The 14,732-nt window shown below is 34.4% G+C and overlaps 2 non-coding genes across 2 annotated transcripts; both read right to left on the reverse strand.

The window, feature by feature from the left end:
• Nucleotides 1–257: 257 nt before the first annotated feature.
• Nucleotides 258–330, reverse strand: TRNAT-UGU (transfer RNA threonine (anticodon UGU)). Its single transcript has one exon. It is a non-coding gene; the product is annotated as a tRNA-Thr (tRNA).
• A 7,318-nt stretch (nucleotides 331–7,648) lies between these two features.
• Nucleotides 7,649–7,720, reverse strand: TRNAT-UGU (transfer RNA threonine (anticodon UGU)). The gene has a single exon. It is a non-coding gene; the product is annotated as a tRNA-Thr (tRNA).
• Nucleotides 7,721–14,732: the final 7,012 nt, after the last annotated feature.

The following is a 14,732-nucleotide window of genomic DNA, read 5'->3' on the forward strand; positions in this document are numbered from 1 at the left end:
ATTCAAGAATTTTATAATAGATATATCCAGAACAGGATTATTCTTCAAGCAGTTTTGGAAATATTGATTTCCACAAGCCGTACAAAATTAATAGGAGCAGAGAAAACTCAGCTTAATTTTTTGAATAACAATGTCGCTTTTATTGATAATTTAAATTATATGAAAAATAATGTATCGCTATATTTATCGTAAAACATTATTATGTTATTTTGTTCAATTGCAGTTGATGAAAATAAAAGCATCCGTCAAGTTATACAAGCCACCAGTGAGGTTCGAACTCACGACTCCTGGTTTACAAGACCAGTGCTCTACCCCCTGAGCTATGATGGCTTGCACATATTTTTTAAAAACGCATTCTTTCTCTTTAATCTTCTATAGTTTTTTGAATATTCGCTTATTGTTCAGTGAATTAATTTAGCATTGTTAAAACGATCACACGTAAAAAAAATATAATATTAAGAACATCTCTTCGACAACATTTCCAACAGTAAGGTATTGTACTGTTTTCTCCTCTGTTCAGATATATAATAGTTGTTGTTTTAAATTAAGCGTAAAGCGACACCGCGGACTGTCTGTGCTCCACCCACCATGGGTATGGAAACCCGGTTTTTTGTTATTGCAAGACATTCCGCTGTGCTACTAGTGGAGGCGACACATATAATAGTTCAATTGTGTTCAAGCATTGATTATGATTCAATATGAATATTGTTGTTATTTCATTGTGTTATATGCATCACCTGTACAAGAAGCCTCTTAATTATGTTAACACTTACGTAAGGTAAATATTACTCTCTATAAATCATATATTTAAAATGCAAGCATAAATTTTAAAATCAGTAGTAGAGTGTTGGTCTAGTAACCCAAATGTTATGAGTTCGATCCTCTCAGTTGGATTTCGTATTTTAACATTCAAACTAGTAAAATTTGGAAGTGGATTCCACCTCTCGTTGGTTATGTTGGCCTTACGGACAAAACTTGAAAGTATAAAAATATCGAAATCGATGAAAATTTATTTCGTTTAGAAGGTATTTGAGATAATCCAATTAAATTATTCATATAATTATACTAAGGAAAAGCATTAACAAATGTTCTTGAACAAATAACTAAAACTTTTTTCCGTGTTATTCTTTTTCTTTGTAATTGTAACAATATTAAATTATAAATGATATCTCAATGATATCAACATACTAGATTTACTTACAATTCTAGCATATCACTTTTATTACATAGTTTTAGTTCTAAACTCATTTCTTCCTTAAAAGTTATCGCTCCCTGAGATCGGAATGTCTATAAAGATGTCTATAAAATGTCTAAAGGCATTTTCTTTGTCATTTTATCAACGTGATGTTTCTTTGCCGAAAGATTTTATTCCAGTAATGTGCGTGTAAGATGACACGATAAACTCAATGAACAGAGACCAAAGACAGCCTGGAAGGATCACCTATTTTAACCACTCACACAAATCTACACTAATGAACATGACGATGACCGAAGAAGGTCGAAACGTTGTTCGCTCTTCTACGTAAAATATTTTTTCAACCCAAACGAGCCGATTTTACATATATATTTCTCTACACTAATGTGTTGTCTTCCAGCCAGTCATTAGAAACTAAAATGTCACGTAAAGGACGCTTACCGTTGCAATTTGTACTGTTGTGACGTCATTAAAAAAGGTACTCATGCCATAAATCACCAGCATAATTATGAACTCAGAAGGTTGTAACACCTTAAGACATATAAATTTGAAAATCAATAAATAAAAAAACAATTGTCTGCACTTAATTTTGGTTGTATTTACCATTGAAGCAGAACGCTTTTACAGACGTGGTCAGGTGGCTAAGGCAGTCGAATCGTAATCTGAGGGTCACGAGTTCGAATACCCAATACACCAAACACGCTCGCCCTTTCAGCCGTGGGGAGTATTAAGGTTACGGTCAATTCCACTCTTCATTGGTAAAAGAGTAGCCAAAGAGTTGACGGTTGTTGGTGATAACTCGTTGCCTTCCCTCTAGTCTTACACTACTAACATTACACAAGTACAAAAAAATTTCTATATTGTTTCTAACTCAACTTATCTGTCTGAAATCTCCACTTTATATTGTTGAACTCTTTTCGTAACTTGGCATTTTGCATATTGACAATGAATTTTTATAGATGATATATATTATTCTGAACAATAAAAGTGTAATCGAAATTTCTAATATTATAACTTCAACAATGCCAAAATCTCTGTTATGAAACAAGTTACGCCTCTCAATTCAATATTATAAATTATTAGATAACTGAAATACAACTTATTAGCTGTATATATCATACATAATGATATCCTATAACTGTATATAGGATACATATTGGTATCCTTTAATTTTATATGAGTTATCACTTTGAAGTGATTCCTTTGTACTCCAAATTAGGAACGGTTATACGCAAATTTCATGTGTATAGTTTTACGCAAAATTTTCCAACTTCCTCTCCATCTTCTTAGTAGTGTAGGTAATTGTCCAGAGGTTTCAGATTACAAATTAATATAACTTTATCCGAACTGCGTATAATTAAACATAAATCTAAAAAATATTTCATCTTGGGATTGGTAGTTACTTTATTCTGAAATATTTCACAGAAATCTAAACTTGAAATACAGTCTTGACCAAAATGTTTGTATATTTTGCAACGAATAGGATAGTTATTATTAAGATGGAATATAAATAAACTTAATATGTCAAGCTGAAAACATTGTATTAAACATCTAAGTATATAATCTGTATAATGAGACAAGTTCTAGACACATCATCATCGATTTATTAGAAAAGCAAACAATTTTATCAGACACCTGCAGAAAGATGTGTAATTCAGAACTTTACCTATCAAAACAAAACCTTACCAAAACAAAATATAATATCAAGTTATTATCAAGAGCGTTTATAATCTTATATCAGTTCATATTTAACATAAAGTACTTGGTCCTCCTCTTATTCTACTCACCTCCAAAGATGACGTGGCATGCTGTCGATGAGGTTATTGATATAAACCACTGTGATTTCATCCCAATTTGTCACTAGAAAGTGGTGTAACTCAGCTACAGTAGCTGGTTGTGGTTAGAAATTTTAAGGCTCAGTTCTGCCCAACAGTTTTCAATGAAATTACAACCTGGAGACTTTGATGGCCATGCCATTATTGTAACGTTCTCCCAGTCGAGATAATCCTGTACAGTACAAGCAGTGTGGGCATTGGCATTGTCATCCTGGATCACAAATTATTGCTAAACCTTTCCCTAGCATATGGCAGAAATATTGTCTTCACATTATGCCTTTAGAAGGCACCATTGGTGTTTCTCCGGAAGATATGAAGAGCGGTTTATCTCCCATAATCAATAACTCCTCAAACATGTTATGCGCCACCTCCCTTAGGAAACAGTCTACCCACATTTGTTTTCCAGGCAAACAATGAACACGAATCCTACCACCAGCTTTAACAAGCCACAAACAAGACTCTTCTGAAAAGATGACATGTCGCCAGTGTCATAACTGTAAGTTGGCATGTCGCCAGTGTCATAACTGTAAGTTGGCATGTCGCCAGTGTAATAACTGTAAGTTGGCATGTCGCCAGTGTCATAACTGTAAGTTGACATGTCGCCAGTGTCATAACTGTAAGTTGGCATGTCACCAGTGTCATAACTGTAAGTTGGCATGCCGTTTTGGCTAAGTAGCACGGCGAGAGCTGTGAATTCTGGTTAATATCGGTTTTCAGACAACCGTTCTGGCAAAATAATCTTGTTTAGTCGGCTTCCTATCCAAGTTGTTTTGAATACCCTGTAATAAACGTGTTCATGCCATTCCTGTCTTAATGGGTTGCAAGACTTCTTTTAACCTTGATGTGTTAAAATGACCAAAATACGATAATCTCAGGTAACAATTTCCGACGTTTACCACTATACTTTTTTGAAACAGCGTTTCCTGTAATCCGAGACGTTCTAGAATTCTGGAAACAGTACACTGAGGTGTTCTGAAAATTTCAGTTTGCTTCATACCATTTCTGAACAGTCGAACAATTTGACGATCTATAATTTCTGGCGCGTGTGGACTCCATCCACACCAAGCACAGATAAATTGTATGAACGAAGCTTTAAATTATTTCACAAAAGATTATACCAAAAACAAACTCTTTTATACCAAACAGATATGTGTTTGTTCTTCTTATAGTAAAACCACATCGGACTATCTGCCGAGCCCACCGTTGTGAATCCGGAGACTTACCGGGGTACTAGCGGGAGGCACAGATTCTCAAAACAACTTATATGGACCAGAAAAACAACTCGTGTATATTTATCCGGTCACATTTATCTTCTCTGTTACTGCTTGGACATTTACTTAGTAACTACTCCATACATGTAAACAATGACATCAATATTTAACAGTATACAAACATCTTGGACAAAGTTGTGAATATTTAACATCTTATTGTTTCAAGAGATATAAACAACTGGAAGATAACTTCCGAAACGGAAAAAAAAGCAAGTAGAACTTTGTCTATAAACTCTGTTTCGTTACATTTTAATGTAAAATTCAAAATCATGGAAAGCTATTTCAGTTCACTGCATCTATCGATATTTTGAAGCTCATAATACAACATCAGTATTTAAAATAATTTTAACTAATGCACTATCTTACTTATATAAATAAACAAACCTTCAAGCGATATTTTATATTAATCTAAATAAACACAAATAAAGAAATTGCTATAAAGACCTGCATCCTTTAACTTAATATATTTTTGTTTGATCAGGCACTATTAAGCAGAACAGAGTGAACTCATAACCACTACTTTTTTCCATATCATTAGTTCATTCTTCATAAATAATGCAATCCAGCCGCTAATGAGGGCCCAAAATATTTGTCAAACACAGGGAAGAAGGTTAAAAGTACAGAAATCAATTACCGGTTTTTTAAATTAGCAGCCTCAAAGTAAATTATAAATTTATAATTAATTCAGCTGCTATTTTTCACTGGTAATCTCAGACTCATTTGACCAGTTAAAACACTCAATTCTTAATCTCAGGGTCGCTGTTGTTGTTCTTGTTCTTGTTGTTTTGAATTAAGCACAAAGCTACACAATGGGCTATCTGTGCTCTGCCCACCACGGATATCGAAACCCATATTTTAGCGTTGTAAGTCCGCAGACATACCGCCGAGCCACTGGGGGGCCTTCGGGGTCGCAGGTTCGAATCCCCGTTACACCAAATATGCTCGCCCTTTTAACATTGGGGCAGTTATAACGTGATAGATATATAATTCAAACTGTTAAAATTTTATAGTTGATTCCTTCTTTCACTTCCCCCGCTAATACAACGGTATGTCTACGGACTTACAAAGATAAAGTCAGGGGTTCGATTCACCTCAGTAGGTTCAGCAGAGAGTCTGATGTGGCTTTGTAATAAGAAAATACAAACTCCGTCTCTCGTTTATTAGGCTACCCTTACTTACAAAACATCAAAGTTTAAAAGTATCTAAATCCATTAAAAGTTTATGCGTTCAGAAGGTGTTTCAGATTATCAATAAAATTATTGATATAATTATACCTTAATCAGTTTACTTCAACAAATAACTAAAACTTTTTCCGTGTTATTCTTCTGCTTCGTAATAGTAACAAAATTAAGTAAAAATGATATCACAATGATATCAATACACTAGATTTACTTACCATTACAGAATATCACTTTTATTAAATATGGTCCTTATAGTTCTAAAATATTTCTTCATTAAAATTACCGCTCTCAGATCGGAATGTCTATAAAGATAATTCATTTCTTAGGAATTTTACCACCGACTTTTTTTTTCTTGCCGAAAACGTTTATTCCGGCGACGCACGTGCAAGATGACACGACAAACTCCACGAACAGAAACCAAAGACCGCCTGAAGGAGTCAACTGAAGGAATAACCCATTCGCACAACTCTACACTAATGTGTTGTCTTCCGGGCCAGTCATTAGAATCTAAAATGTCACATAAAGGACGCTTACCGTTGCAATTTGTACTGTTGTGACGTCAGTAAAAAAAGGTGCTCGTGCCATAAATCACGAGCATAATTATGTACTTTGAAGGCTGTAACACCATAAAATATATAAATTTGAAAAGCAATAAATAAAAAAACCAATTGGCTACTCTTAATTTTTGTTTTATTCATTCTTGAAGCAGAACGCTTTCCGAGACGTGGTCAATTGTTGAAGCAGTCGAATCGTAATCTGAGGGTCAGGGGTTCGAATCCCCGTTACACCACACATGTTCGCCCTTTCAGTGGCGGGACCGTTATGATGTGATAAATCAATCCCATTATTCGTTGGTAAAAGAGTAGCCTAAGAGTTGGCGGTGGGTGGTGATGACTAGCTGCCTTCCCTCTAGTCTTACACTGCTAAATTAGAGACGGCTACCGCAGATAGCCCTCATGTAGTTTGCGAGAAATTCGAAACAAACAAGCAATTCTAAACAACGAGGTCAGAGTCAGATACATTTTGGAACAAGATCAGTAAAAACTGTTAATTGGAAAAGGAGAAATAGGGACCATTAAAAGAATGCAGAAAAACGTTGAATCCAAATGTAAATATTATATTTTCCAGCCAAAACCTAGGGGTTCTAAGAAAGTAAAGAAACAAGGCTGGAAGTTGTGTCTACATTATGTTTTCGAACAAAAAATTTCTATTTTCACTCCATATATATAGCGTTTATCAATTTTAGTAAAGGAATAACGCATGGAAATCAAACAAACAACTAATAACACTCATAAAACAAGGAAGACAATTAAGAAGATAGTTCATGGCAACAAGAGATAAAAAAATCAAAACACAACTAAACAGTATCAGAAATAAAATCAGAGCAGAAATTAAATTCTTAAAACAAGAAAAATGGGACAATTTCTGCTGCAAACTAAATGGAAAAACCGACCCTAGAGAGCTTTGGTCGCACCTAAAAAGACTCACTAAAAAAGCCACAACAAGAAAATACCCAACATAAGAACAAAATAACGCATTAGCACACACCGACAAAGAAAACCCAGGAGCCTTCAGACAACAACTACAAAACACTTTCAAAGACAACGACCCAGACGTGAACACCTATTTTTTCAATACAGTAAATAATTATGTAACAAATAACACAGAATTATACAAACCATATTTCCTAGTCAATATTAACAACAATAACACCAATAACATAAATGACTTTTACAATCTACTGCTAACCAGAAAAATAACATTAGCAAATCTACGGGCTCTCAGAAAAGAAACAAGGCTGAAAGTAGTGTCCATATTATGTTTTCGAACAAAAAATTCTTTTTTCCCTCCATGTCTACAGCATTTATCAACATTAGTAAAGTCAAATTTTTGATTTATACTAATTTTAGAATTTTATAATAGATATATCAAAAACAGGGTTATACTTCAAGCAGTTTGGGAAATATTGATTTCCACACGCTGTATAAAATTAATAGGAGCAGAGAAAACGCAGTTTATATTTTTAAATAACAATGTCGCTTTTATTGAAAATTTAAATTTTATGAAAAATAATGTATCGTCATATTTATCGTAAAATAATATTATGTTATTTTGTTCAATTGCAGGTGATGAAAATAAAAGTATCTGTCAAGTTCAAGATATACAAGCAACCAGTGAGGTTCGAACTCACGACTCCTGGTTTACAAGACCAGTGCTCTACCCCTGAGCTATAATGGCTCGTACATATCGTTTAAAAACGCATTATTTCTCTTTAATCTTATACAGTATATTGAATATTCGCTTATCGTTCAGTGGATTATTTTAGCATTGCTAAAACAGTCACATGTAAAGAAAATATAATATTGAGAACACCTCTTCGACAACATTTTCAACAGTAAGGTATTATACTGTTTTCTCCTCTGTTCAGTATATAAAAGTTGTTGTTTTAAATTACACATAAAGATACACCGCGGACTGTCTGTGCTCTACCCACAATGGGTATCGAAACCCGGTTTTTATTATCGTAAGTCAGCAGATATTAGGCTGTGCAACTAGTGGAGGTTGCAAACACAGTAGTTCAATTGTGTTTCTTTTCTCTAAACACAGCATAAAGAAAGCATTTATTTGAATTTTATTCTTTAGATTTTTCTACACATAAATATCAACCTGCCACCTGTGTGAAGAATGTTTTTGAAACATTAATAAATCATCATTGAAAATGGTGGTACACGATTATATCTGTTTACGAAGGTGGTCATCTGATCAAAAAGTACAGCCATATATCATAAAATAAACCATCTTAAAAACCGAAGAAACCGGTGCTAATCCTTTTATAGACATTTATTTGTGAGACTCTTACGATATACATAATTTTTTCACAAATTATTTAACAAGATAATTAAAACAGAAAAACCTTAACACTTTTCCCAAGCGACAGGAACATCGAAGATCAATAGAATATTCTTTCTTCGAATCTACTTTCTCATTTAGGAGTTACAATAGAAATAATATTCATTTAAACTAAATTGTTGTGTCCAAGCTTTAATTATATTAGAATATCAATATTGCAATTATTTAGTTGTGGTATATGCATCGCTTGAATAAAATGCAAGGTACTTATCTCAGCACATACCCAACTTACATATTATTCTCTATAAATTATATGTTTAAAAAAACAATCGTACAGTGCTATAAGGAGCAGTAGTAGAGTACTGGTCTAGTAACCTAAATGTTGTAAGTGCTATCCTTCCAGTTGGATTTCATATTTTCACATTCAAACTATTACAATTTAGTAGTGGATTTCTTCTCTCGTTTGTTTAAAAATATCAAAATCGATGAAAATGTTTATGTGGTTAGAAGGTATTTGAAATAATTCAATTAAATTATCGACATAGTTATACTAAGGAAAAACATTAATGAATTTAATTGAACAAATAACTAAAACTTTTTTCTGTGTTATTCTTCTGCTTCGTAATTGTAACTGTATTTAATTATGAATGATATCACAATGATATCAAAATACGAGATTTTCTTGCATTTTGTAGTTATAGTTATAAAGACATTTCTTTATTAAAAATTATCGCTCTCAGATCGGAATGTCTATGAAGATAATTAATTTTCTTAGGAATTTTACCACCGACTTTTTTCTTGCGAAAACTTTTATTCTGGTGACGCGCGGGTAAGATGACACGGCAAACACGACGAACAGGAACCAAAGACCGCCTGAAAAGGTCACTTTGTAGTAACCATTCGCACAATTCTACATTGATGTGTTGTCTACCAGCCAGTCATTAGAAACTAAAATGCCACATAAGGGACACTAACATAATTATGTACTCTGGAAATAACACCATATGACATATAAATTTGAAAAGCAATAAATAAAAAACAGTTGGCTACACTTAATTTCGGTTTTATTCACTCTTGAAGCAGAAAGCTTTCAGAGGCGTGGTCAGGTGGTTACGACAGTCGAATCGTAATCTGAGTGTAACGAGTTCGAATCCCCGTTACTCTAAACATGCTAGTCCTTTTAGCGGTCGGGCCGTTATAATGTGATAGGTCAATCCCACTATTCATTGGTAAAAGAGTAGCCAAAGAGTTGGCGGTGGTTGGTGATGACAAGTTGCCTTCCCTCTAGTTTTACACTGCTAAATTATAAACGGCTAGCACAGATAGCCCACGGGTAGATTTGTGCGAAATTCCAAAACCCAAACCAAACCGTTTTCGACAAACATTAGCTTATTATAGTCATTTATGTTATTCGTGTTATTGTTGTTGATATTGACTGGGAAATATGGTTTGTATAATTCTGTATTAATATGATATGATCGTTTACTGTATTATAAAAATAGGTTTTCACGCCTGTGTCGTTGTGTTTTGAAAATGTTTTGCAGTTGTTGTCTGAAGGCTTCTGCTTTTTCTTTCTTGGTGTGTGCTAATGTGTTATTTTATTCTCGTGTTGGGTATTTTTTTCTTGTGGTATCTTTGGTTCCTCTTTGTAACTGCGATCGAAACGTTCTAGGAACGGTTTTTTTTCGTTTAGTTATCCCATTTTTCTGGCCTCATTTTTTTTCAGATACTGTTTATTGGAGTTTTTATTTCTTTGTTTCTTCTTGCTATAAACTGTCTTCTTAATTGTCTTCGTTGTTTTATTAGTGTTATTAGTTGTTTGTTTGTTTCTATGCGTTATTTATAGTTTTATGTTGTTCCTGTGGTACAGTGTTAGTTGCTGCTGTTAGTCGGCACTCAGTGATTATTTGACTACAACTACCAACTTCTACTTTGTTGTTGGCTGTATGCTCAACATTTTCTGGTAATATGTTGTCTAATTCTTTCTGATATTCTTGGCAATTAGCTTTCTGGTAGTCGAATTTTGTATTGTTTAAAAATTATATCTTTATGTGGAGCGAGATCGAAAGCACACCATATTGGTAGATGATTACTGTCAACATCTTTTCCCACATTAAAACTTAATAACTTTTGTCTGATATTTAAGGAGGTGAGGCAGTTGCCTAGGATATCACTTTTATTTGTAGCATACGTAGTATGCGTAGGTTTACTGTCAATTTTAGGACGATGTTATTTTCATCAATGAATTGCAATAAGTGTCTTCCATTTCTGTTGGTGGATTTACGTCAAAAGTTTTTATGTTTACTATTCAGATCACTTATTACAATTGTATTTTGGTAGTGGGAAAAAATGTTGTGGAATAGATTTATGTCAATACATTTTGTTGGTGAACAGTAAATACCTGCTAGTGTTAAAAATGAATGGTTATCTAGCAGGATATCAACAATTATATTTTCATTATTACCGTTCATTTTAATTTTGAATAACTGAAAGAATGTTCTTATATAATAAAATAATTCCTCTGTTAGTATCATGGTTGTTTATTCAAACTTTTCTAACTGGCGTAAAATTACATATTTTAAATTTATTGTTAACATAAATCCGGGTTTCACTTAGAATAATAATATCAGGTTTAATTACTATTATTATGTCTTCGATCTCGTGGTTCTTGGAAGTTAGTGAATCTTTGATGTTGATACCTAGAATTGTGAATTTGCTTTTAGTAAGTATCCAGTGATCGTTGTGGTATGTATGGCTTTCTTTATTATTTTTTTGCATCGCGTGTGAAGAGATCAAAGCAGTTTTTAGTTTGGGATGGATTTGTGTATTCTGCAATAAAATCTGTAAAGATGTTTTATTTATATTTACTATTAAACTTCTTTCGTCGTTTCTGCTCTCTTTTATTGTATGAGTGTTGTTCTCTTGAGTGTTTGTTGTGTCTGTGTTTTTGTTAAGTTCTTGTGTATTGTTCACTATTTTGGTTTGGTTTTGTTCTTCTCTTGTGTGTGATTTTTGTTGTGTGATGTTTTCCTTCAGCTTTTCTGCATTTGTCACTGTATCTGTTGTTGTAGCAGCGTGTGTTTCTTATGCAGTTGTGTTAGTTATATCGTTTGGAATTGGTCTTGTTGTTTTTATTTCATAGATATGTTGCTTTATTTTTTTGTACTTGTCGCAAACTTTGTAGTTTGCTGTGTGTGTTTTATGCAGTTGCAACAATTAGGTTTTTCTTACTATTTTTTACAGACAAATATATGGTGCTTACCGCCATGTCCACGTCACCTCGGTGTTGTCAAACGTGCCGCTGATACGTGACCATATCTTTGGCAATTTTAGCATTGTATAAATACAATTGCTGGTGTTTTCAATTGCTCTACTTCAAAATTTTGGTACCACAGTTACGACAGAAAGTGTTCGTACGCCTGCGTCGTGAGTAGTTTTGTTCGTCACAACTTAAAAAGTATCAAGATTAGGATAATGAAAGTAGAGTATATTATAAATATTATTCTAACACACTTTTACATACATATTTATGTAAATTGAACGACAAATAAACTGTTTATAAACAAATAACCAAACATAGGAGAAGCAGAAAGTGTTCGTGCGTCCACTTTAATGGTCAGTTGTGTAACAATACTTGGCGCAATCTCTTCTCATAGCCCTCCATGATCGTTTGACAGTACTGGTATTTTTTCTCCATTCTTCTTTACAGAAGGCCTCCAACTCTTCCAAGTTTTTCCGATGACGCTGATAAACCCTGGTCTTCGACTCATGCCAAACGTTTTCAATTGGGTTGAGATCGTGTGACTGTGATGGCCACTCCAGAACGCTTATATGGTTCCTCTGCAACCAGGTTTGCACATATTTCGATGTGTGCCTAGGGTCATTGTCGTGCTGGAAGATCCAACGACGCCCATGCCGCAAGTTACAACCATCATTCTCGATATAAGTGCCTAATATATCAACGTACTCTTCTATTTTCATGATTCCGTTGACGTGGTGAAGGCTACCTACACCAGAAAAGCTGAAGGAACCCCATAGCATGATCGAGCCACTTCCGTATTTAACTGTATGGACGGTGTTCTTTGGAAGATTTCGTTCCCCTTCTTACGGAAAATATAGCGAACATCGCTGTGGCCGAAAAGCTCGATTTTAGTCTCGTCTGACCAAAGAATATTCTTCCAATAGGTAAAGGGTTTAACTACATGTTTTCTTGCATACCTCAATCGTGTTTCTAAATGAACAGGCTTTAAATATGGAGTTCTACGATGACGGCATGCTTTGATGTTGTTGTTGCTGTTTTAAAATAAGCACAGAGCTACACACTGGGCTATCCGTGCTCTGCCCACCACGAGTATCGAAACCCGGTTTTTAGCGTTGTAAATCCGCAGACGTACCGCTAAGCCACTGGGGGCAGGCATGCTTTGAACCCAGAAGAACGTAACATGTTCGTAACTGTAAAGGTGCTTACTTCACTCCAGTTTCACTTACCAGTTTCTGTATGTCATTACGTGTTAAACGAGAATTCCTACTAACCTTCTGAAAACCTTCCACTTGGTTCTCTCTCGAATTTTGGTGGGGCGTCTGGAACGAGGAAGGTTAGCGGTTGATTCTATAAGCTTAAACTTGGCAATTATGCTTTGAACAGTAAATTTCGGCACATTAATTTGTGTAGCAATACCGGAAAGAGACACACGAGACTTGTATTTTACAATAATTCGGTTCTTTTAAATCATTGGACAGTTGTTTCCTGTTCGTCATGATGACCAAGCAGATAATGACGGAGATGGCGCTAAATTGCCGGAAGTAAATTTTTTGCTGGCTAAATTCCAATAATTATGAACCCAGTGTCTAGTTCTGGAATGGTATAATGTAGTTTACTCGCCAAAAAAAAACAAAATTTTTACGGGAACATCAGTTTTTTTGACACGTTCTAAACTGTACGAACACTTTCTGCTCCTCCTATTTTTGGTTATTTCTTTATAAACAATTTATTTGTCGTTTAATTTACATACAAGTTTTTGTAAATGTGTGTTAGTGTAATGTTTATAATACACGATACATCTATTAGCCTAATCGTAATACTTTTTAAGTTATGAGCAAAAGACTACTCGGGATGCAGGTGTACGAACACTTTCTGTCGTAACGGTGACTATTTTTCTTCTTGTTTTTCGTTTTCTCCTTATAGTAATATCTTTATCATCATCAAAAGATGATAATTGTGTTTTGGCCACATTACATATGACCATGAATGGGGTATTATTAACTGCATTTGAAATTACATCTGATTTCTGGCCACCTAATGAACTAGATTTACTTAGCTTGTTTTTCAGGCCACTAGAATGGCGTGCGTCTTGGTTTTTAGACGTCATGTTCTTTTTGTTCTAAGCGGTTGTCGCCATCGCTCCAGGTTAGGCGACCTGCACTTTCGTCGTCCAGGTGAAGTCTTAGGCTTCGTCGCGTTTAACAGTTTCTCTAACTTATATGAGTATTTCTTAGTGCTCTTTCGCTCACATAAGTGTAGATATCTCACTCAGAAGGAAGGTTAAAAGGTTTTTTTTCCTATATGTTCAGGAACTTTTCTCCATTCTTCATGCTTATTCTCACTGAAGGTCTCCTGATCTCATTGTTTAGAATCGTTTGTTTGTTTTGAATTTCGCGCAAAGCCACATACGGATACCTGCGCTAGCCGACATTAATTTAGCAGTGAAAGACTAGATGAAAGGCAACTAGTCTTTACCAACCACCGCCAACTCTTGGGCTACTCTTTTACCAATGAATAGTGGGATTAACATATCACATTATAACAGCCCTACTATCGAAAGAGCGAGCATGTTTGAACACGAAACCTCACATTACGATTCGAGAGTATTAACCACCTGACCACGCCTCTGAAAGTGTTCTTCTTCAAAACGAAATAAAACAAAAATTAACAGTAGCAAATTGTTTTTTATTTATTGCTTTTCAAATTTATATGTCTCAAGGTGTTATAGCCTTCAGAGTACATAATCATTTCAGTGATTCATTGCATGAGCACATTTTACTGATGTCACAACAGTACAAATTGCAACGCTAAGTGTCCTTTATGTGACATTTTTGTTTCTAATGATTGGCTGGTAGACAACACATTAGTGTACACTTGTACGAGTAGTAAAAACAGGTGACCCCTTCAGGTAGTCTTTGGTCTCTGTTCGTAGAGTTTGTCCTGTTCTTTTATCCACGCGTAACCGGAATAAAAGTTTTCGGCAAGAAAAGAAGTCGGTTCTAATATGCCTCAGAATATGAATTATCTTTATAGACATTCCGATCTGAGAGCGATAATTAACATAAAATTATTGGAAAATACATATATTTGAAATTAAGAAACCGTTTTTCTTAAATTCATTATTTATTGTATTTTAAT

Source organism: Tachypleus tridentatus, chromosome 1, assembly GCF_004210375.1.
Source record: "Tachypleus tridentatus isolate NWPU-2018 chromosome 1, ASM421037v1, whole genome shotgun sequence".
Taxonomy (NCBI): Eukaryota; Metazoa; Arthropoda; class Merostomata; order Xiphosura; family Limulidae; genus Tachypleus; species Tachypleus tridentatus.